The following is a 22408-nucleotide window of genomic DNA, read 5'->3' as shown; positions in this document are numbered from 1 at the left end:
GTCTGCTACTTTCTAGGGTCTATAAACTTCCAGTTTTGACTCAAAATAAATCAAAGACACATTTGAAAAATCCATCTGAAATGGAAAAAAAAAAAAAACAATACATAAAGATCTGCTGATCTCTGTTTTTATACTGAGGAGAAGGAACCAGATACAATATGGACTCATCATTAAAACCTCATCACTAAAATAAAGAAAAAAAATTGCTAGGTAATTTCAAAGCTGTGGAGTTATATAATAAAAATGGGAAACTCTAGGACCAGAAAGCTCTCAAGTTCCTACAGTGGTCATACTGGAATTGTCTTCTCTATGTATTTCTGGGTTTATTCGATTTTTATGTATTTAATAAACCAAGTATCTGCTCTAATCTACTACTGCTAAAGTTAATTTAAATAAAATTATACACGTAAATGAGGCCAAGTTAACAACAATATCACAACAATATATTTTACTCTGTAACTTCAAAGGAAGACACGAATGATCTTATGTGAACCTCAACAATGCCAATTCCCAAATCCATTTTTATGACACCCACATTACATTAAAAGCTTTGTGTTTTACATGTGTGCTTATGCACATGTATGTGCATGCACTCCCAAGCTTATTTACAATTTTGATTGCATGAAACTGTTTATTCACTTCGTGTGAATAATGTCAGAAAAAGACACTCTCGAAAAAAATCAATATGTTGAAAGTGCTGTTTTAGGGTTGCAGTAGTTGCTGGTTGTGTTTCTGAGTTATTCCTATTGACCTGTGTTCAAAAACAAGGCCAGACTTTTTTGACTTGGAAGGGAATGCGGATGAGACGAGGGAAGCAACGCAAGCAGCAGGGCTGCGAGAAATCAGAAGAGGAAGAAGCAGATGGAGATATAAGTCTCTTTAAAAGGAAATTCTGCAGATGATTAGCTTTAGATTTGCTGTGTATTTGCAAGTTAGGCACAGAAAAAACTTGGCTAGTTTTATTGGATGGTGTATACAAAGATTAGTATCCCCTTATGACCAGTTAGGGGGTATTTTTAAAGTTTAATAATAAAATTAGAATCGAACTTTTCTGCCTGAAGGACAGAGAACCTACTAATTTGCAGAAAGAGGATTTTAACTACAAACCGAAACACGCAGCAGGTTTCAGAATATCCTTGCCACTTCTAAAGCCAGGACTTGTGACGAGCGGCATGCGCCTGGCGTTAGCTCTGTTGCAGGGGCTACAGCTGCCCAACCGGCCCTCTCCCCACAAGCACCCTTGTCACCAGCACCGTGCTGTTGTAGCAGGTTTTAAGCTGTTGTAGCGCCAGGTTTTAAGAGGAAAAAACCTTCGATCTTCTCTTTCCCTCATGATGTTGTGTGGAACTGGTCTTACGGGAAATGGGAAAAATAAAAGTGTTAGCACTGAAATGGGGAAAAAAAGCATATGCAAAAAGTGCTCGTGGGACAATACCAGGCTATTTTGTTAAGCTGGACTTTAGGCCTCTTGTGACACTCACTGTCCAGAGCCAAAATCAGCAAATGCTGCCCTCGGTAATGAGAACGTGGCTATATCGTGATCTCCAATTCCCACTGCTCTTGCATTTCTGCATGCATTTGCCTTTGCACAAGTTTTCAGATGGGTTACAAACCTTTCTCCGGGCATCCCCAGAACTGTAAGAGGATGCTACAGGAAAAGCTACGTTAAGAAAGGTCTCCATCCAAAACACGTGTTTTCATTCAAAGGAAAGCATTTCTGCCATCATGGTTTTCCATCTCAACCATTTACTGCGAGCTCTGCCCTAGCAGCAGGTAACGCGTGGGCAGGGAGGAGGGCTGCAAGAGCAGCAAACCGACAGCAGGACGACAGCAAAGATCGCTATTAAAATCAGGGAAACAAAACTATCAAAGCTCTTCTCTCACTCCGTTTCGAAGTGTAGCTTCCACCTAGCACTTCTGCAGCATCTTTTATCTTGTTTCCTGCCGCAGGCTTGAAGGCTTTGCCCAGCTCAGCAAGGCAGGCCGCAAATGCAAAGCAGAACACTTTGCTCTGGAACTTCTCCCCTGCCATTATTTAGAAATCAAGCAGTGCAGAAGCTACAATTCTTTTTTTTTTTAATACAGTCCAAAAGACAATAACGTCTGTGAACTATCTCCGTTTTTATTGCTATGCAATCACCTTGTCAAAAAATGAAATTTATTTAATTTTTTAATCAATTTTTATTTTAGGTCCCTCTTCCTCAGCAGTGCAAGGAGCACCGTACTTGGTGCACCGTTCCAAGCTGGAACTGAATGCAGCTGCAGAACGCACTGGAAACTTTCCAGAGCAACGTTTTTTCATTAGGTTTGTCAGAAGTGAAATGTTCCATGGGAATGTGTTAATTTAAGCACATTTTGTGAGAGGTCCCAGCGGGTTTGCGATGGAAACGTGCCTGGCTGTGGGCGCGCAGCTCGCGGTGCCTGACGTCTCCTGCTCCCCACGCAGCGGAGCCGGCCCGGGCGCCGCGCTCGCAGCCGGCTCTTGCGCTGACACCGACGGTGCTGCCCGCTCTCCAGCTCTTTGGAAGCCGCTGGATAATCACTAACGTGAGAAAACGGCTGCCTTAGCAAGCACCTCTTGGCATGGCATCTTAGACTATGACGGGAAAGATGATGCATCTCAATTTAGTGACTTTTTCACACAGAATTTTGAGAAGATCTGCCCGTTCCTATGAGTGGTTAATTAATTTGAAGTGGCCAATCCATGCCCATTCTTACCTCCTCTAAGCCATTCCAACAAGACATAAATGGTAAATTTTTACCATATTTTTTTTATCATAATTATAGTAAAACCATAATAACTTTTCTTCATTTACTAGTTTTATCTCATCCTCCCCAAACCTTGCATTTCAAAACACACGGTCTTGGCTACAAAGGTCACGTGCAGCAAGTGTGAGCTCCAAGATTTGCTGTTCAGAAACAGGAGGCTGCCGAGTTCAAGGGACTCACTGGAAGCAGCGACGTTTGCAACGCCGCAAAGGGGCTGTGCACAGCAAGCTTCCCTACTGGAACTTCTAATTAACTAGGGATAAAAGAAATACATTTATATCCTTATTGTAGAGATGATACAAATATCACATAGCCATATCAACGTACCTCTTTGAAGATGCAGAACTTAGCTTAAATGCAATCTTTTAAAGGTGCAAACAAACACATTTTGAAGAGCCCATGCCACAAACAAATGGCAAAACCAAGCTGAACAGCCAGCTTTCCCGGGCGCGAGCTGTGCGCGCTGCAGGGCTGCCCGCGCTGCAGTAGCTTCATTGTTCCTTTTCCCCAACAGAACTATCGAAAGGTAAAGAAAGGAGCTCGTCAAGAAAAGGTGTCCTTAAGTATATATCTGACTGTGAGTTTTCAGGCCTGCTTTTCCTGGAGGGAACCTCAGAGCAAAGCCCTGCTCACTGCCCTTCTGCAGAAGGCACAGGAAGGCGGGCAGCAGGTCTGGGGACACATGCGACACAACCGAGTGAAGCGCTGAAACGGCTCCGAGAGCAGGAGGCGACCTGGAGCCGGGCCAGAACCGCTGAGTTACGAAGTTTAGCTGATGCTGGGGATTAGGAACACGAAACTAATTACACAAGCCTCACAGAGCGTTATATATCAAATCATAACCAAAACAGGGCCGCTGACAGCGCGCAGAGGGAGGAAGAGCGGCGCTTGTCGGAGCCGCCCCGGAGGCAGCGCTCCTCGCTGCGCGCCCATGTTCTGCCCTGCCCGCACCCGCACGTGCAGCGCATGTGGTCGCTCAACGCGCACCGCGCACAGCTGGGCGGCAGCTGCTGCAGCGCTGCGTCCCGGCGCGGAGCCGCACGGGACCCTGCGCTGCCGCTGTCCTCCCCGTGCCAGCACGGCCTCCTCCGCGCGGCGGCTGCCACCAGCACCAGGAAGGTCCCGGTCCCTGCTCCTCAGGGGACCTCACGCTCCCAGGCGGTGCAGCAGCAACAGGCGCCCTCCCTCGCCTGAGCTCCCTGCTCGGGGCCAGCCAGGGCCACGCGTCCTCCAGGCAGGGCACCAGGAAACCCAGAGCCGTTTTCCCCAGCAGGCTTGCCGTGGGTTTTGCTGATAACCACATTATGTTTTCCCTTGCAGCGTGAGAGATGCTGCAGCCGGATGAGAGGAGCCCTCAGCCTTTGGCTGGATCGATGCGATCGATCCCAGAGGCTCCGTGTCATTTCCAGGGGATTTGCTAAAAGAAGCTACTTATGTCGCTTTTTCATTGTCACCAACTCATTACCAGCCGTGGCTGCTCTATGCGCCGCTGCAGTGGCCAAGGCAGCCAGCAGGGCCCGCGGGGCTCGGCGGCGCCCTCGGCCTCCCGCTGGACACGGAGCCGGGCSCGCGGGGCTCGGCAGCGCCCTCGGCCTCCCGCTGGACACAGAGCCGGGCGCGCGGGGCTCGGCGGCGCCCTCGGCCTCCCGCTGGACACGGAGCCGGGCSCGCGGGGCTCGGCAGCGCCCTCGGCCTCCCGCTGGACACAGAGCCGGGCGCGCGGGGCTCGGCGGCGCCCTCGGCCTCCCGCTGGACACGGAGCCGGGCACGCGGGGCTCGGCAGCGCCCTCGGCCTCCCGCTGGACACAGAGCCGGGCGCGCGGGGCTTGGCGGTGCCCGCGACACACGCTGCCTTCCTCCTCCTCCGAAAGGGCAGCCCCGCGTCAGCCTCAGCACTGATCCCCCGGCTTAACTTTTAAATTAAGAGCATTGTAAATTTGGGGCCGTGAGCGGGGATGTGGAGAACACCCCTAATCCTTCGCAAATGTCAAGTGCCTCTCGATACCGGTTACTCTTCCAAGGTAGCTAGGTTACCCCGCGCGCCGGCATGAAACGCGCCGCCAGGCCCCGCTCCGCGGCGCTTCCGTCAATACGCACAATATCCGGGGCTTTGCGGGGATTAGGGACGGCTCTGTGGCTTCCTCGGGACGCGGCGGTGGCCAGTGCCCGCCAGAGTGTCCGGGCTGCGCTGCAGCCGTGCGGGGCACCCGCAGATCCACACCGGCCGTCCCGCACCGAGAGCGGCCAGGGAGCTGCTGCCACCGTCAACGCAGCGCCCTGAAACCCAAAGCTCTAGACTGGGAACGGCAACACCGGCTAAGCTGCCCCCATGGGGCTCAACCAAGGACCTCTATGAAGGCTCCTCCGCTCCCAGGACCCATCCAACGCCCGCTGGATTCAAAGCCAGACTATGGGATTGTATCAGTGTGGAACGAATAACGCCTTCGAGTGCCCGGTTCATTTCAGACAGACAAACATTACGTATCCGCACAGTAACATCAGCTACGGCGCGTTCACAGACCAGACCACACGCGATTGCTGATGCTGAACGTCATTTCACTGGGATCGAGTGCAGGGAGCCTGTCCCGCGAGAGCTGCTCACCCTGCCGTGCGCTGCCCCCAGCCCGGTGCCCGTGAGGCGCGTCCCGCACGGCCACCTCCCGGTGCTGGTCCCGACACCGCTGGTCCCGCACGGCCACCTCCCGGTGCTGGTCCCAACATTGATGGTCCTGCACGGCCACCTCCCGGTGCTGGTCCCGACGCCGCTCTCGGCACCCGCGATGGCAACGCGCTAGGCAGAGCGGGGCAGTCGCCCTCGCCCCAGCTCAGCACCACGTCCCGTGCAGGGAAAGGCCACCCGTGCCAGCTTAAGGATGGTTTTGTCAATCCATCCCATTACTAGAACTACAGGAACCACCAAATTTCCCCCTTGTGCTTCACTATCAATGCAAATTCCTCTCCCCAGTTCTGGCAGGAAAAGGAGTGAACTCGGAGGTCCAAAACCTGCGACACTCCGAGCTCCGGAGCCCTTCTCGTACCTGGGACAAAGAGCCAGGAGCGTAGGAGGGCCCAGCGCCAACACCGCGGCCACGGACGCGACGCCGCCGCAGTGGGAAAGGGCAAGGAATGGGCAAGGAGGGGTGTGTTGGCGCACACACGGGCAGCACAACCCTCTTAAACGCTTCTTTAAACGTCACAGAGAACTTAGAGCCATTAAAACAAGCAAATTAAAAAAATAAAGAGATCCTAGGTTGACTGAAGAACAGTTAAAGGTTAAATACTCATCACTTGCTATGTACCTGCGAGGGGGAGGAGATTTTTTTGTTTTAAATGGTAATTTCAATTTGAATTTTTCAGGTCGACATTTGTCTTCCTTGAGAAATCCATACCACTCTCGAACATCCTCAAGTAACTGACAGATCTGCACAATCTGCACTCTAATTTAAAAGATTTGTCTCTGTGAAAATCCCAATCCCAATCAAAGGTAATGCAGCCGGAGCTCTTGTAAGGCTTTGAAGTCTCTTTAAAGACTGTTGCCAGACTGACGGCAATAAAGAAGCGGCAAGTCTCTATTAGTTAAAATTAGCTAACGGATTCCTGGTAATCCTCCCCGCTATCACTAAGCCCCCAGTGCAGGTGCCACGTTGCAGGGCCAGGCGGGATTTTCACGCCCATGGCCGTGCCGGAACGCCAGGACGGAGGCAGCGGCGCGGACGAGGCCGCGCTCCGCGTCGCAATGTGCACGAGGCGCTGCAGAGCGCTCGAGTCATTCATCACATATATTTAAAGTTGAATTTGCCGATACTTTATGGTATTGGATTTTATTTCTATTAACATTTTATGCTGAAATTACAGAATGATTCGTGAGTACTGAATTTTTGATTGCTTTTACACTTGCCGGGACACTATTAACGTTGATTTACGTTAATAGCGCTGTAAGAAGATATTAACAATGAAATTTCCAAAAGCACTTAGCATCCCATAATTGGAGTTAAATGACAAAAAAAATGAGGTGATAATAAACTACAGCAAGAGACAGAATTTTTGACAATACTCCCCCTAAACTGTATTTTTCAGAGAAAACCCACACGAGACAACTTCATAGAAAAAGGCAGCCCCCGAAGGAAGGAGAGGAGTGTGTTTGGTGATGGGGTGGCAGAGGGGGCCGCGGCGCGTCCCTCCACACCGGCCACAACAACAGGGCACGGCCGCACTGCTTCCATTAAAAAACTCTAAAAGCAATTTTCACAAGAAAAGTGCTGCAAGGCACTTGCCTGTTTTCAACGCGTTCGGTTAAATTGTTCATTTTCCCAGTCAAAGAACCTACCGGGTAAAGTGAAATATCGTATGAAAACTTGGAACAAAAAAGGAACTTGAAATGAAAACTTTAAAATAGACAACAGAGAAAAACAAAATAAACACTCTGATTTACTTCAAGTAGATCTGGAGAAAATGTCAAAAGTGTTTGTATAGATGCCTTTTATCGGCGTTGTTTAAATGGTGCTCTTGTTAGGGGAAGAAGGAAGAAGTTATGCCAAGCATTTGCAGCCCATTTTAATTGAGAAAATAGCTAATAAAACATTATGCTGTAAGGAGGTCGTTTTGTCATTTTACTCTGGCCAGCGATGAAGAACATGTCAGGGTTTTGCTAAAAAGAAATTGTATCCACATAATTTCATGGCCCACTAAAATGTGGAAGAAAGTCACATTGGAAGTCCAATTACACGGCAACGTCCTGAAAAGTCCTGTTAGAAGTTAGGCAAATAAACACCCAGCAATAACCACCTTACCCACGCGACGACACATAGCGGGGCGACCGCAGCAAGGGCAAAGCCAGGGAGCTGCGCAGGGAAGCACGCCGGGCTGGCTGCGGAGCGGGGCCGTCGCCACCTTCGTCTGCTGCTTCCACCGGGAGCGCGGCCACGCCGCCGCGGCTGCCGCAATGCTGGGGACACCGCCAAGGGTCCGGCCAGGGCTGTGCCGGGGCGGCCAGAGCCGTGCTGCAACGGCCCTGACGCGTCACCGCATGCCACGGGCCACCGACCCTTGAATGCCGGGGCCCACAACAAGCAGTACATTCAATAGGCAGAAAAGGCACGATAGAGTGTTAGAAAAAATGCATTTTTATTTTGAAAGATTAGAAATGTTTATTTTTAATGGAAGAATTGCTGCTTCACACACAGAAGCATATTTGGGCTAGAGCTATCTTCACCTACTAAAAAAATTACCTTTTATCAGCTTGAACCGCGGCTGCTTACAGGGAAGGTTTGTCACTATACCATAGTAAACAGATCAAAGGGAGCTGCTATGCTACTAAATTTAACATGCACCCTCATTTCTTTAGAATTAAAATTTAAATTAACCCAGTGCATTTAGAAGATAGTTTGGGGCTTATTAAGTAACCTCAGTTTCTACTGTGTGCGCAGCGTAACTGGCAGCAAGGTAGCGACAGGGAGAGGAGGTGGCACGGACAGATGTGCAAGTTAAGGGCTAAGAGCCGGCAGCACCGTGGGAAGTGTCCCAGCGGTGGACAGTGGGAAAGGCCAACAGATCGGCCGGTTTGGAGCACCAGGGCTGGGCGGACTGCGACCGAGGCACTGAGCGCAGAGCCACGAGCACAGAAGCATGAGCGCGCAATCACGAGAGCGCAGCCACGAACACGTGGCCATGAACACGCGGCCAGGAGTGTGCAGCCACGAATATGCAGCCACGAGTGTGCACGGCCACGCGCGCATAGCCAGGAGCACACAGCCGTGAGCGCATAGCCAGGAGCACGCAGCCACGTTGGGCCAGCACAGGGCACGATTGGCGGCGTGGCAGCGCTGCCCCAGCACACACCGGCTGCACAGGGACGAGCGCGCAGGAGAGGCCACCACAAGAGTGTTCGGGAGAGCCAGGGGACACCGCGGCACCAGGAAACGGCAGTTCCTGGAGCAGAAATGCCAGGAAAGCCGCACTCTGTGGGGGAAGCAGCTGGAAAGAGGGGCCCTGTGCGCGTGGCGGCTCCGAGGGCGCAGCATCCGCTGCGGGGCTGCCACGGCTCTCGTGGAAAAGCACCGCTTTGTTAAGGCTCTTACAGCACTACTCTCGGCACCTGCGCTGCCGTGGGCATGCGCGGCACCGCGAGCAGGGCCAGAGCAGGCCCCGTGCGCTGCCCCTCTCGGGCACTCACGCCCTGCCTGCACGGCAGCCGCTTTTCGCTCGCACCCTCGCGGGCAACGCCCTTGCAGAGCCCCCAGCCCTAATTAATCCGTGTCACCGGGAAGGCGGCGCGGCAGGATTTACGAGCAGCTTGGAGCTGCCGCGGCGAGCAGGGGCACCGCGGCCCCTCGCGACATAAATGCCTCCGCTAATTGGATTGCTAGAGCTAATCAGAAGGAGGCGAGAGAATGAACAAACCCGGCTGCCCTCCTGCTGGTGCCGCTGATAAAGCGGCCGGCGCGGCTGGGCCGGGGTGCTGCTCCCCGCGCTCTGGCCACGGCACCGTCACGGCCGAGCACACGCGGGCACAGCGCTGCCGCGCAGGCCCCGAGCACACGGTGAGAAGCTCTGCGCTGATGGTCAGCACTGCAGGGCACAGAGCGGACACCCCTTGCCCCAGGGTCCCCTACTGTACCGCAATCAGTGGGAAGGGGCTGCCGCTCAGCGTCCCAGCCTTGATGCCTTGGGCACATGCCCCTCCCAGGAAGGAGGGCAGCCGGGGGACGCAGATGGAGAAAGAGCAACCAGGAAAACTCCATGTGAAAAATCACTATTCCATGTAGGAGAAGGGTGAGCCGTGCTGAGCGCGACGTGAACAGCTATTGTCTGCTGTTGACCCCAGCACTGCGGGCCTGGTGTGTCCCACCCACTGCGCACCCACTGCTGACCCCACGCACTGCACACTTGCTGCTGTTGACCCCATGCATTGCACACTTGCTGTTGTCCCCCAGCACGCGTTGCACACTTGCTGTTGACCCCACACCCTGCACACTTGCTGCTGCTGGCCCTATGCACTGCACACCCGCTGCTGTTGACCACACACCTTGCACACTTGCTGTTGTCCCCACGCGCTGCACAGCGAGGCGGGCAGTTTGCGGGGGGCGCAGGCTGGCCCTGCCCCGGCACCCGCAGCCCAGCGCCGGCTGTGCCTCCGGCACGTGCTTGACACCTTGCGGCCGCCTCCAGCCCTGCTCACCGCCCTCCGCTCTCCCTCCGTTTCCCTTGCATCCAGACACATGGTCTTGAAAGGGAATCCTAGGAAACGATGATGAAAACCAACGATCCTCCTTCATGCAAACACTCGTCCACATTTTAAGTCTTTTTGGAGCCACGACAGAAAATAACCCTTGTATTTATGCAAATTTCGAGGTGGCGTGTGATGATGGAAACAAAACAGTGCTGGAGCGCAGCCAAGGCATGGCATTGACGGGGCCGCGCGGCTGCTGCCGCCCGCTCCGCCGCAGAAAGCAGCTGTGGGGAAATGGAAATCGCGGAGCCCCCGGCGAGCCGGAGACCCGCAGGCGCACGCATTCCTGCGCCCGTCTCCGCGGAGCCGCGCGCCCGGCCGCGGCGCCACCGTCGCCTGTCGTCCCCCGCGAGCCTCCCTGTCCCGCGCTCCCGACGCCCCTTTCAGGAATTTACAAACATTTTCCGCGGATCAATACGGGTATTGATTCCTCATTGTGAGCTAGCCGCGTGTCTTTGGCGGTCCAACCTGGCAGCGCGAGCAGCCGAGGGCTGCGGCAGCCGCGCGCGCGCACGGAGGACGCCGAGAAATCCACCCAAGGCGAGAGGGACCCAGATCTCGTCGGCTTTGCTGCCAGCAGCCGAGATGGATGGAGAGCAGGAAAGAAGGGCTGGAGACGAGGCACGGGAAGGCATGGGGAGAGGAGGGAGCTCGAGGGAAGAAGCGAGAGCACCGAAGACAAAGTCACCGCTGGAACACGGGGCAGCCCTGCGCTCGCCGTCGTGTGCACGGAGGCAGAGGACTCGCCGCGCCGGGAGCGCAAAGTGACTCACGGTTTTGGTATCTGCTACGTAAGAGCTTTGGGGGATTCCTTGGCTTGCTGACAGAAGAGGAGGAAAGCAGCGGCGGGGAGGTAAAACATGATTCCTTCCTTCCTGGGAATATGCAGGCGCCGGGGCTGGCGGGAGCAGCGCTCTGCTCCCTCATGATATGCAAAAGGAGAATAATTAAAAGCGCCAGCATCACTTGCAAAGTGAGTAAACACAAAGCCTTTCAAAACCTGCTCTTCAGCTAATGAGAAGCTGTAATTTCTTATACTTAAAGGCAAAAAAAAGACACTGATGAGGCTCAGCGGAGTGTGTGTGCATGCGCGCCTGCGTGTGTGTGCATGTGTTTGTAGATATGAGAGAATCGGTTAATTGTTGATGATGTTTAGAAAAGGGATTATGAGAAAAGACACTGAAATGATGACAGGAAACATCTTGGATCAGAGCCAAAGAAATAAAATAATCAAGGACAATCAAGCCTGCAGCTCTGCAGAAAGCGCCGACTGTTCTGTCGGGGACCCGGGAGGAATTTCCCAGGGCTTTCTCACTGCCGATGGAATACGCTTGGCACCAGCAGGGAGAACGTAAAGGAGCAGTTCACTCAGGGGATGATACAACGGAGGACTATGGAGCTGCGCTATAATCAGAGGTTAAACAGCTTTGTCTAGTTATTTGTCGTATGGAGACTCCTTTCTACCCACATCCGAGCCGGGCTCTGGAAAGGCAACTTGTGAGAGGCTCTGAGCGCAGCAGGAGCTGCGGGTTCTCCATGCGTCGCTCCAGGACTGCGGTGACGTTACAAACACAAAGGCAGGGGAGCCGGAGCAGGTGAGCCGGGCACGGACGTGCCCAGGGCCAGCAGCCCCGCAGGCAATTCCCTTCCTCGCCCCAGGGATTTGAAGCCCTCGCTGCTGCTGGGGGAGTGGAAGGTGCCCGGCACAGAGGACGGGTGACCACTTGGAGACGGGCAAGAGCTCCACTCCCCACCTAGCTGGGGCATCCAGGACGAGCGGGCTGTGGGCAACGTGCCTGTTCTCTCTGAGCTTGGGTGGGCAAGAGGACGGGGGAAGCTGGAGGTGTCTCAGGACTGCTGTGGTGCACGTGCGCTACGAAACGCCATTCCTTTGTTTTGGATGTGAGAGCCCTCTCTTCCACTCGCGCTGCGCTAGGCGCTGCGCTGGGGGGCCGGCGGCAGCCGCACGCTGCGGTGGTGCGCGGCTCTCGGGAGGCGGCGCGGGACACGGGCGCAGCGCGCGGCCGCTCTGCTCCGCATTGCTCTGCTCCGCTCCACGCTGCTCCGCACAGCTCCACGCTGCTCCGTCTGCCTCCTGGCGCCGGCGGCAGCCGCGGGGCGCGCGGCGGCGGGGAGCGGAGCGGGCTGCGAGCGCGGCGCAGACCTGAGCCGCATGCTAAGGCGGCGCATTAGCATAACTAACCCAGCCATGTCAACGCGGCGGCAAGCACGGCCATCTCCCTGCCCGCCATTCAGTCCCGGCCTTTGTCACCTCCCTTTTTATGCTCCCATTTAAGCTTTTGTTTCGCAATTAGACCCTAGAAATTCATTAGCAAGAAATAAAGGTGGGGTGCAAAAACCTATCATGAAAACAAATGAGCTATTTAAAGCGTGTTGAGGATAAAAAGAGGGGATTTACGGCCCTGGGACCAGAAGAAAGGCCCTCGGGCAGGCTGGGGTGGCGGGCGCGGTGCCCGTCACGGCGCCAAGGCGCCCGTCGCAGCGCTGCACACGGGGCCGCGCGTGTCGCCTCCACAAAGGCTCCGCAGAAACGTCCGCACTTGCCCAAAAGGAGACGTCTTAATTGCTGCAGCTGCCAGCAGCGCTACCGTCCACGCTGCTGCTGCGGGCCGAGCCCAGGCGCCTGCGGACTAAGTTCTGTCAGTAGGCTGGGTTCATCCACTGCAGCCCTGCGGTTCCGCAACAGGAGCCCCGCCAGGGCAGCGCGGGCAGGAGCTGCAGTGCACCTCGGCACCCACCTGCGTCCCGGCGCCCACCCTGTGTCTCAGCAGCCGCAGCACATCCCGGCGCCCGCCCCGCGCCACCTGTCCCGGCTGCCTCATGCCCAGCGGCTCTGCCTGCGCCTTGCTTTTAAAACATGTTATTCTGCAGCAACTAGTATGTCCCCCCCAAATGCCATATTTTGGTGGAGAATAAAAGCACTAGATCCCTGCATGGTCTTTTCATAAGGAACTATCCAATAGTGGAAATCTGAAAGACAATTACGCGGGATGCACATGCTCTGCGTGCGGCAAGGACGGACGGGAGTCCTGGCACAGGAGCTGTGTTCCCTGGACGCGGCCAAGCGCGGCACCACGGGCCCTGCACCGCCACAGGCACCGCGGGGCTCCAGAGCCGCTGCCTTTCGCTTTCTGCCGCGAGCAGGGCTGGCGGGAGGAGGGATCCGGGCATTCTGACCCATTTGTGATGTGTTTGCACCCCTTTCCATGTAGCCGGGCTCAGCTGCGCCAGCCAGGAGGCCACAGCTTAAATGTTTCAAAGATGGATCAGTTAAATATTTAATCTGTAGCAGGAAGTGGAAGAAAACCTCCTGTTCATTTGAATACCTGCCCTGTGCCCATGTCTTCCTGCATGCTGAACAGCTAATGTGTTCAAGAACAACTCTCTAACTTACACACAGTGAGGACATGCTGGATAACCTCACTCAACGCTGTTGCAATTGTCTTAACAAACGGATAAACAAACTTAAACCATTACGAGTCCTCCAAATTGATCCTCAACTCCAGTGAACCCTTACTATCAATCTTTTAATTGAAAACATTGCAAAATAATAAGAACATTGCTGCCTGCTATGGCCCTATGGTGGCCCACTGGGCCACTTATGAGTGGGACCAGAGTTTTGAAGCCACTAAAATACAACTGTTTTTTCACCCCCGTTTCTGGAGGCACCTCTGTGATGCTCGGAAACGCCTGTTCTTGCACTCACACAGGAATGTCCCTCACATGTCCCGGCACGGACCGTCCCCCTTGGGAACACGGTCCTGGCGCTGCCGGGCTGAGGCTCCCGGCTCTAGAAGGGGCAGGAGCAGCGTCCCGCGCCCGGGACCGCCGCGCCGCTCCCGCACCCGCCGCCTCCGCGCTCGCTGCGGAACCACCTACCCGTCCATGAGCAGGTGACGGCAATAACGCTAATTAATAAACTCTGACCAATGCAGCAGAAACATGAACCATGGCACTGCCCTCCCCACTTGGGCCTGAATTCATGGCCCTGAACTCGATAACCCGTCTGTTTGAGACGCAAAGGGAACCGTGAGCGAGGCGCGGAGCAAACGAGGCCCGTTTTCTAGGTGAAGGGAGCGAGCCCTGCTCCGCTCCCAGGTTCTGCGTGGTCTTGTCCTTGCTGCAGCTGCGAGCAAGCCCGGCCCCCTCTTTCCCTGAGCCTCACATTATCTTGTTTTTTTCATAAAATAACCCTGAAATTGTAACACTTTACTGAGTTTGCTTAAAGGACAAGTTTCAAAAGTTACAATTCACCTAATAAAGCCCATTTTCATGCAAACATTTAGCTGTACTTCTCTTACGCATATTCTTCTTCTCTAACTATTCAGTGTTTGCTCCAAGGAAGTCACAGAACTTGCCCACAGCGCAGGGCTCCCAGCAGGCCCTCGTGGCTGGGCCGTGCTGGGCCCAGTTGCACCCGCAGAGCGGCTGGTGCTCGACGCAAGCGCGGCTCGTGCGGCACCTGCAGCGCCCATCCTTAGTTTAGGCCCTTTGCCCCTCATTCCGGCCCCACAGCGGGAGGAAGCTCCGAGGTCGGGCAGCCCAGCGCGGTCCCGCACCACACAAGCAGTGATCAGACTGCCCCCACAACGGTTTCCAGAGATTCCCAGCGCAAGCCTGTCCTCTGCTTCCCTGCATTCACCCACAGCCACCTCCTGCTGAGCTGGCTCCCCAGGTCCCCTTGTTCCTGGATTCCATGTAAGTTCCCTTTATGCTGTAACACCAAACAGGGCACTGAAACCCGGAGACGGGCGATCTTGCTCAATCTGTTGCTCTGCAGGACTGGACATGAGGCAAGGCTACCGCGTGGGCCCGACCACCCCCTCCAGTGCACCTTGTGCTTTATCCCATTTCCCGTTCTACCATCCCACTGGGTTCTCCTCCCTCCTGAGGCACGGCTTAAACCCTGCCCGCTGCGGAGGCCGGCGACGCGGAGCCGGGGCGGTGACTACACACCCGGCTCACCAGCTACACACACAATGGACCACTGATCTCCCGGGCTTGAAATGTAGCTGCTTTTCCAACTAAATCCTACGTGAATCAGTGTGCACTACAGTTCCCAGCGCAGGTCACAGCGTAGCCAGTAACTAACCAGGATGGGAAACAGAAAACTCGATAGAACAAAAACACAGGGTGATGCCTGCGACCTCCAGGATAGCTGCTGCTTTCATTTGTATACAGCCAATGCTTTTAAAGAAGACAAACAATCCACAACACAACAGAATCAGCCAAGATACAACAGCAGGAGATAAGACCAGCATTTCCCAACCCTCCTTTACCTTCCTCCTCTCCCTCTCACCTTCTGCTTGCCTTCCTCTTCTTCCACTGTTTCATTAAATTTGCTGTCTCAGCCTCAAATTGAAGCCAAAAATGCTGCTTCCAGCTTGGCGGAGGTGGGAATTCGATGGGAATTCTTCCTGCCAAGCCCCGGACTTGGCTTACGGCACTTGCAGAGCATCGCACAGCTCATGCAACAGGACACAAGGGCCTCCAAAAGTTTCCCGGCTAAACAGGGAAAAAGCAGACGCTCTGCTCAGGCTCCTCTAAGCTATTAAATGTCTTTGCCCATCAGAGAATTTCCCAAGGTTTCCATTTAATTTCTAAGTCTGATGATTCTCAAGAAACTGAAGTGCATACATATGTTGTAAACAAAATACTTCAGACAAAAATGTATGAAGAAAGCAACAAGAAAGCTTCCTGAAAGGATGAAAAAAAAATAAATAAAGGGGAAAATAAAATAAAAATAAAAAAAGCAGCTCCAGACTTACACCTTTCAGCTTTTCATCTAGGTAAATGCAGGACACCGAATTGTATTTCATGGAGCCTACCATTATTTTTTCTGCTGTTATTAGTGTTACACAAAGATACTTAGTTATTATGTAGTACCCCAAATACTAAGAGTGACAGTATAATGCCTCGAGATACTCAGATATATCAAAAACAGGCACTTTAACACAAGTGATTTACAGTTGAACAAAACTGAATTTTGAATTAGATCATGACACGAGTAGGGGGGGCAATGGGGGTCCTGGGGTAGTGGCGCTTTCCAGAGCCCAGTCTAGTGGAGAAGGTTCAGAGACTCTTCAGGCCAAGTTAGGAGTTTGTTTTCACTGTATTTGCAGGCTATTTTTCCTGCCAGCACATCACCTCTCATGATCTCTGGAAATTGAGCAACTGAGAAACAGACCCTGCGAATCTGACTCGATTTCAGCACTGCACGTGTAAATCGGGCGGGTCTGGAGTTGCTATTTTCTCCTCCTCCTCCCTAGGCCTGTTTGACAGAAGTTTGAGGGCCGGTTTCCTGCCAAGGACATGAAGCCACAGACTCGACCCGCTCGGCTGTTCTCCAGCGCCAGAAACCATCGGGCAGGGTCACGAGCAGCAGGGAAGCGGTGGAGCCCGCGCGGCTGCTCGGAGCCCGCCCCGAGCGCCAAGCCCAAACCCTGGCCAGGCCCACGCTCCGCAGGACGCGGCGGTGCAAACTCCTTCCATTCCCCTCACGTGCTCCGTCCCGAGCACCACGAGCGAACGCTGCCGGCCCAGAGACGACAACCAGCAAGGCAAGGGCCAGGAAAGGCTCTGTGGACGGCATCGCACCCGTCACGGGGAACAGCCGGCAAATCCGGCTGCTCAGCACAGCGGCGCAGGATAAACAGCACGGAGACCTCGCCAACCTCCGCCCGGAAACCGCATGGCTGCATTCCACGTCTCATACCGCGTTTAATCCATGCCATTTACACTACACATCCCAGGAGGGCACACAAAAATCACCCTTACAAGGCTTAAGACAATGAGGTCAGAGAAGATCTCCCTACCTCAGTACGGAAATGCAACGGTTCTGGGGCAAGATCCAGTACCAGTGAGCGAAGCGGGACGTCGGCTCTTACTCAGACTGGAAGAACTTGGTGCCACTTCTCCGGAATACCGCCTGCAATGAGAAACACAAAGCATGTAAAGAAGCCTGAAAAACATGGGATAGCACACCGAGAGAACCAGAAGGCAGCCCAGAGCACAGAACAAATATTCTTCTAGCTGCGTTGGTTCCAATTCAGCTGAGCCCGACTTTGCCAAGCCCGGGCAGGAGGCCGCCCTCGCCGGGCAACGCTTGCAGGGGACCAGCGCACGGCGGAGAACGATGGAGATGCAGAATTAAATTAACTCCTGGAACTGATGTTCACCACGGATGAGGCTGGGGAGGTCCCTGCACCAGTGTAACAAGTCACCAGACACCAACACTGTTCCCTCTGGAGGTTTAAATGAGCTCAAGTAGGAAACTGCTGAGCGTCCTTTCTTTATTGGTACCAGAGGACTGGAAGTACAACTCTCTAGAAAGGGCTTTACCAGCAATCCTGGGCATTACAGACCACAGGTCAGACTTACACAACAGACAAAAGGGTAGAAAACTGTGAAGTAAAATATGAATTAGCAGACACGAATAAACAGGGCACGATGGGGAGAGCCCAGGGATGAACTTGTACCTATAAATCCCAGTTCTCTGCCAGAGACAACAGCTCTGAATACGGGCAATTTGGTGTGACACGGGGCAGCAGATTTTCTAGAAGCTGTGAAGAACATCTTGCACCAAAGGTTCTTTGGGAAACTAAAGGGTCACAGGATAAGAAGGATCAATCTTCTCATGAGAAGAGAGGGAAGAAAGGGCTCAGACCAGGCAGGAGCCAGGCCTCTGCACGCCGAGCAGCGCTTACACACCAGGTTTGGGGCAGAGTCAAATCTGAACCAGCTGAGAAGAGTTCCCGAAAAATCCCACAGAATTCAGGGAGTGGGAGAGACTACACAACTCCAGGTCCCTCCTAGAAACTCCCTCCTAGTGACTTCAACGTCACTACTTGGGAAGGAGCTGCCGCCCAGGAAAGCGATCAAGAAGTCCCTGCGGCATTCCCTGCACCCGGCCCTCCACAAACACGGGAGCCACGTAACCAAAGCACAAGGATTTCTGCAACCTCAAGTCATTACAGACGGTGAGAAGTTCCCTTCTCACACAAGAAAGCAGATTTTTACATGATTTAGCAAATAGGATTTTTGGGGGAACAACTTGATATTGGTGCCGCTTGGTTGAGTGGGAGAGGAGGATGAAGCCCCAAGTCTGTGGTTCTTGCACACAGGGCACCAGCCCCATGACTGGGGGATCTCTGAGGAACAGCAGAGAAACAGAAAGCTAAAACTTCTCATTCTAGCTATATTATCAGATTAATTATTCAGATTTTAGCTGAGAGTTAGAGAATAAAGTCGCTCTGTCTCTGGAATGACCCTGGAGACGAGACGACAATCCTTCTGCCGCTAGCAGATTAGTCGCAGAAGATCATATTCCTCCATCTCCCGACAGATTAGACGAAAGGAGAAAGAAATCTTTCCTTTGGTATTCTGCTGTGGATGGGAGGAATCCCCCTGGTGCTGGGGAACAGGGAGTCAAAGCCTCCCACGCTGGGAACGCACAGAGGAGCCGGGCAGCCTGGTGCAGGGAGCGCTGCAGGCATCCCGGGAAGCAAGGTGGGAAAGCGACAGCGAGGAACGGATCCCTCGTCCTCACCTCGCCCGAGCTCGATGCGGATGTGAGAGCCACAGGCACATCCAGCGCCGAGCGGGACGCGCACCTTCCCCACCTCCTCTGTGCCTGGAAACGTGTCCGCAACCAGCGCGCGGCAGCAAGGGAGAGCAGGCGGGGTGCGGAGTTTGACTTCAAGAACAGGGCATTTGATCTGTAACTGTTTTTCAATGATTTTGTCTTTTTCCGTGTTATTGCTTTACATGACTAGGTTCTGTACAATATTGAGAATCAATAAAAATGCGGGGAAAAGAGTTTCCCGCTTAATCGATGCTGCTGGGATCCGGCCCTGCCGTTTGAAGCGGCCGGGTTTCCTGCCCGTGCTCCAGCCTGGCCAGAGTTATCAGCGCTAGTCCCGACCGCGGGAAGCGGCGGCGCAGCCGGTCCAGAAGGGACAACCAGCGCGTCCTGCAGGACGAGCCGCGTCCGCAGGCCAACAAGGCGCTTGACCACCTGCTTAGAGCCACCACTGCCTTCATCTAGTCCAAGGCAACCCTCCCCTTGACCACAGCAGCAGCTTTGCTCTGCAGAGAGCAAGGACCAGAAGTCACTTTGGCAACAGCAAAAGGGCAGAACGCTCTTTGCAAACGCCTCTCGTGTTGCTCTCTGACCTCTCCGCGTGGCTTTTGTGCACTGACGAGTGCCAGGATGCCGAGAAACAACCCTCACCCAAAGGGTTACAGAACATGATCCTTTTTTGATGGCTTCCTCGGACATACAACAAGCCCAAACAGAATCAATGTCAAATAAATAAATAAATAAAACCCTTCTTACTTTCAACCCCAGATTAGGATGGGGCTCTAGATGCTAGCAGAGGTAACGAGAATGAGGAGATGAGACTAGGGGAGCTACTTAAAGAGATTAAGGGATTCTCTGCAGCGTAATTGAAAGGACGAGTAGCCTCATTGTGGCCATTGATAGCGGCAGGAGAAGTAGCCCGGGCTGCGGCAGCACCAGCCAGCGGTACCAGCCCCTGGTGACAGGGTCCAGAGCAGGGCGCAGTGCAACAAGAGGCAGGACCTGCAGCGGCCCCGAGCCCGGGCTCTGCAGAGACCTGGCACCAGGTGTCCGCAGGGACCCAAAGGCTGCTGCTCCTTTCGGCCTGCAGAAACTGCAGCCTGCGCGAACTGTTCACATTAAATGAGAAAAAAAGTGTACTGAAAAAAACCTAAAAATATTTTTGTTTGGGAAGACTATGATGCTTGACCCAAACAAAACGTTTCATTTTTCAAAAAATAAAGGAAACATTCAGCTTCCACACAAAACACTTTCAAGCAAAACAAAACAGAAAAACATTTACGTTTGTCTGAAAGGACTTCAGTTTTGTTCATCTGTGGCGCTTTCTGACAGCTGTTTACAGCTGGCTGTGTAAACACGTTATCTCCATGAGCTTCCTACACTACCGTGAGCGCCGGTGCCCATACTGACTTACGCAGAGCTGATCCACTTTTTTTTCCCAGAGATTTTCCCTTCATGTTATGAGCAAATTTAAGCTATGATGACAAACATATAACTAAGTGTTAGGGTTCATTTTGTTTATAAACGTAATCCATATAAAAATTTATAATGCTCATTTGAAAACTAACCCCCCAATCCGCACGGCTCAGCGCACAGCTGGGGACGGTGCCGATCTGCAGCCGAGTGCCCAGCGACTTCCACTCTCCCTGTGCTGCCAACCGACACGTCCGGGACCCGGCTCTTCCTGCCCGTCCGTAGGAAGAGCGTCCCCCAGGTCAGCACCAATCCCAGGGATCCGTAACCGAGGCGCCTTCCGCCGCAGCCTCCCCTGGGATAAGCGCGCACCCGAACGTCAGCCTCATTTGTCACCTGGGCCTGCTCATAGACCCCGCTCCACGGTTTGGAACTCCTCAAGACTTCAAGCCCTCTATAAACTATTACTGTAGCATAATGACTTTAAAATAACTTTGTGTTACAGGCTCCATAATCTTTTTCTTCAAGGGCTTATTAAAGTGCTGACACGGCGTCATTCCCTCGCCAACAGCCCCGTCACAGCGGCAGGTCCCAAGGTAAACACCACTGCAAAGGTGCAGGGCGTTTGGCGGCCCCTTTCCCAGCTTTACAGCTTGCTTTTCCAAACTGCCAGCTGCTCTGCAGACAGGCTGTGCTAGTTGTGGGACAACTTGTGCACTCCTAAACTAAAATAGTTCTCAGCAACAGCTATGCATAAATTATTTATTCATTTGTATTTGCATTTAAATTGTTGAAAAATGTCCAAATTAACTGCTTTGAAAATTGTTCTAAAATGTCTCCCTAGGATGTGACCTGGTGGCCAAGTCTAATTCCCAAGTAAATTAGAAGATGGGTTTATAACTGAAACAGCCCATGGCTCCAAAGTTGCTTTCTCCGGAACCCTGAGCACTTCCCTCGGGAGTGCTGGGTTTGGGGGTCCCGCCAAGCCCCCAGCCTGGCACCGGCACCTCCCGCGCCTGCGACGCTCGCGCTTGGCCCCGCGCGGGCTACGCAGCGCGACCGGGAACATGAGAACGGATTAATAAACTTGCAAGTAGTCTTAAGTGGGTTAATAAAGCAAAATAACAAGAAAAGTTAAGCCAGGTTTGCTGAGTCCTGCCTGCCTACATGTCTGCTTTTAGCCCTGCTCTGTGGACAGCAGCTATTTTGTTTCCCACCTGGATGAATTCAGGAAAGGCCAAAACAACGTGCACAGAGCGGTGATATTCTCACCTCCAGATTGACCCGAGTGGAGCAGGACATCCTGATGACATTCAAAACCCAGCTCAACAATTAATTTATCTGGCAGACAGCTGAGAGGCTTGAAAAACACTGCCTGGCACCTGTAAAGCTAGAAGGGTGAGGGATCTATTATTAATGGCTGGAGGAGAGGTGAAATCAGGGCAGGCAGTGAGCACCGGCCCGGCCAGTGCCATTAGCCAACAGCTCGGAGCTGCCTCTTCTCTAGATTTCATGTCCACGTTGCATGGATGGAGGATCAGGCTCCATTTAAGAAATCATTATTTTTTTTGGTTTGTGCCACTGTTGGAACATCACGTGATGCCACCATCATCGCTTTGACCAGCAGTTCACTTTTGCGCGCTTCACAGAGCAAAATCTGACTTAATCTGATTTCCGCCTTACTGTGAGCAAACCTCATGACACATTTTCTTCATTTGCTACTCAAAGATGCTTCAACAACTTTAAGGTTTATAGAAGTATTTTTGCAGAATGACATAGCCCAGCTCCTACACCAGCTCCTACTTCTTTGGATGAAGCAGTTACTAACTCCACGTCTCCGCTTCCTAATCCATAAAACGGACGTACCAGTTTTGATGTGGGAAGAGACTAACCCGCGGACTGCCCTCCGTATTTCCAAGGCGCCAGGCGCAATCCTGGTGAGCGCTGGCGCCCGGCACCGAGGCAAGGGAGCGCTCAGAGCGCCGCGTGGACACCGACACCGCCGGCCTCACGGCGGGCACTAGCAGGAGAAAACGTGTTTCCTGCTCCGACACTGTGCAATGTAAAAAGTCAAGATGAAAAGAGGGAAGGGAATGCAGGATACAAAGGAATCTAGGTAGTGACAGGTTCTGGCTTGTTATTTTAATTAAAAATATGCTAAGTCCTTCTTTTTGTCTCTTTCAGCCCTCTCATCCAAGCCCTAAGCTTCAATTGCGGCGTGCACATAACCTCCCCTAATCACCCGACTCCGCCGCCGCATAAAGGAGCTATTGAGGGCGAAGGTAACATGGGAATGGGAGATGTCCAAGATTAAGGGCCCGACAAAGCGGCGGAGCGCGGGCCCAGAAGCATGGCAGTCGAGGAGGCCGTGGCACCAAGGAGGCCGCAGCGCCAAG

At 53.3% G+C, this 22408-nt stretch overlaps 1 long non-coding RNA gene across 1 annotated transcript in view; it reads right to left on the bottom strand.

Annotated features, from left to right (window-relative positions):
• Window positions 1-16844: 16844 nt before the first annotated feature.
• The window catches only part of LOC112947492, a 129938-nt gene continuing 124374 nt past the window's right edge, over window positions 16845-22408 (bottom strand). The window contains exon 3 of the long non-coding RNA XR_003249417.1: window positions 16845-16946. This is a non-coding gene — a long non-coding RNA (uncharacterized LOC112947492). The remainder of the gene's footprint in view (window positions 16947-22408) is intronic.

Source organism: Nothoprocta perdicaria, unplaced genomic scaffold (genome assembly GCF_003342845.1).
Source record: "Nothoprocta perdicaria isolate Ctin4 unplaced genomic scaffold, notPer1 scaffold_234, whole genome shotgun sequence".
Classification (NCBI taxonomy): Eukaryota; Metazoa; Chordata; class Aves; order Tinamiformes; family Tinamidae; genus Nothoprocta; species Nothoprocta perdicaria.
This window is presented reverse-complemented; position numbering and strand designations above follow the sequence as displayed.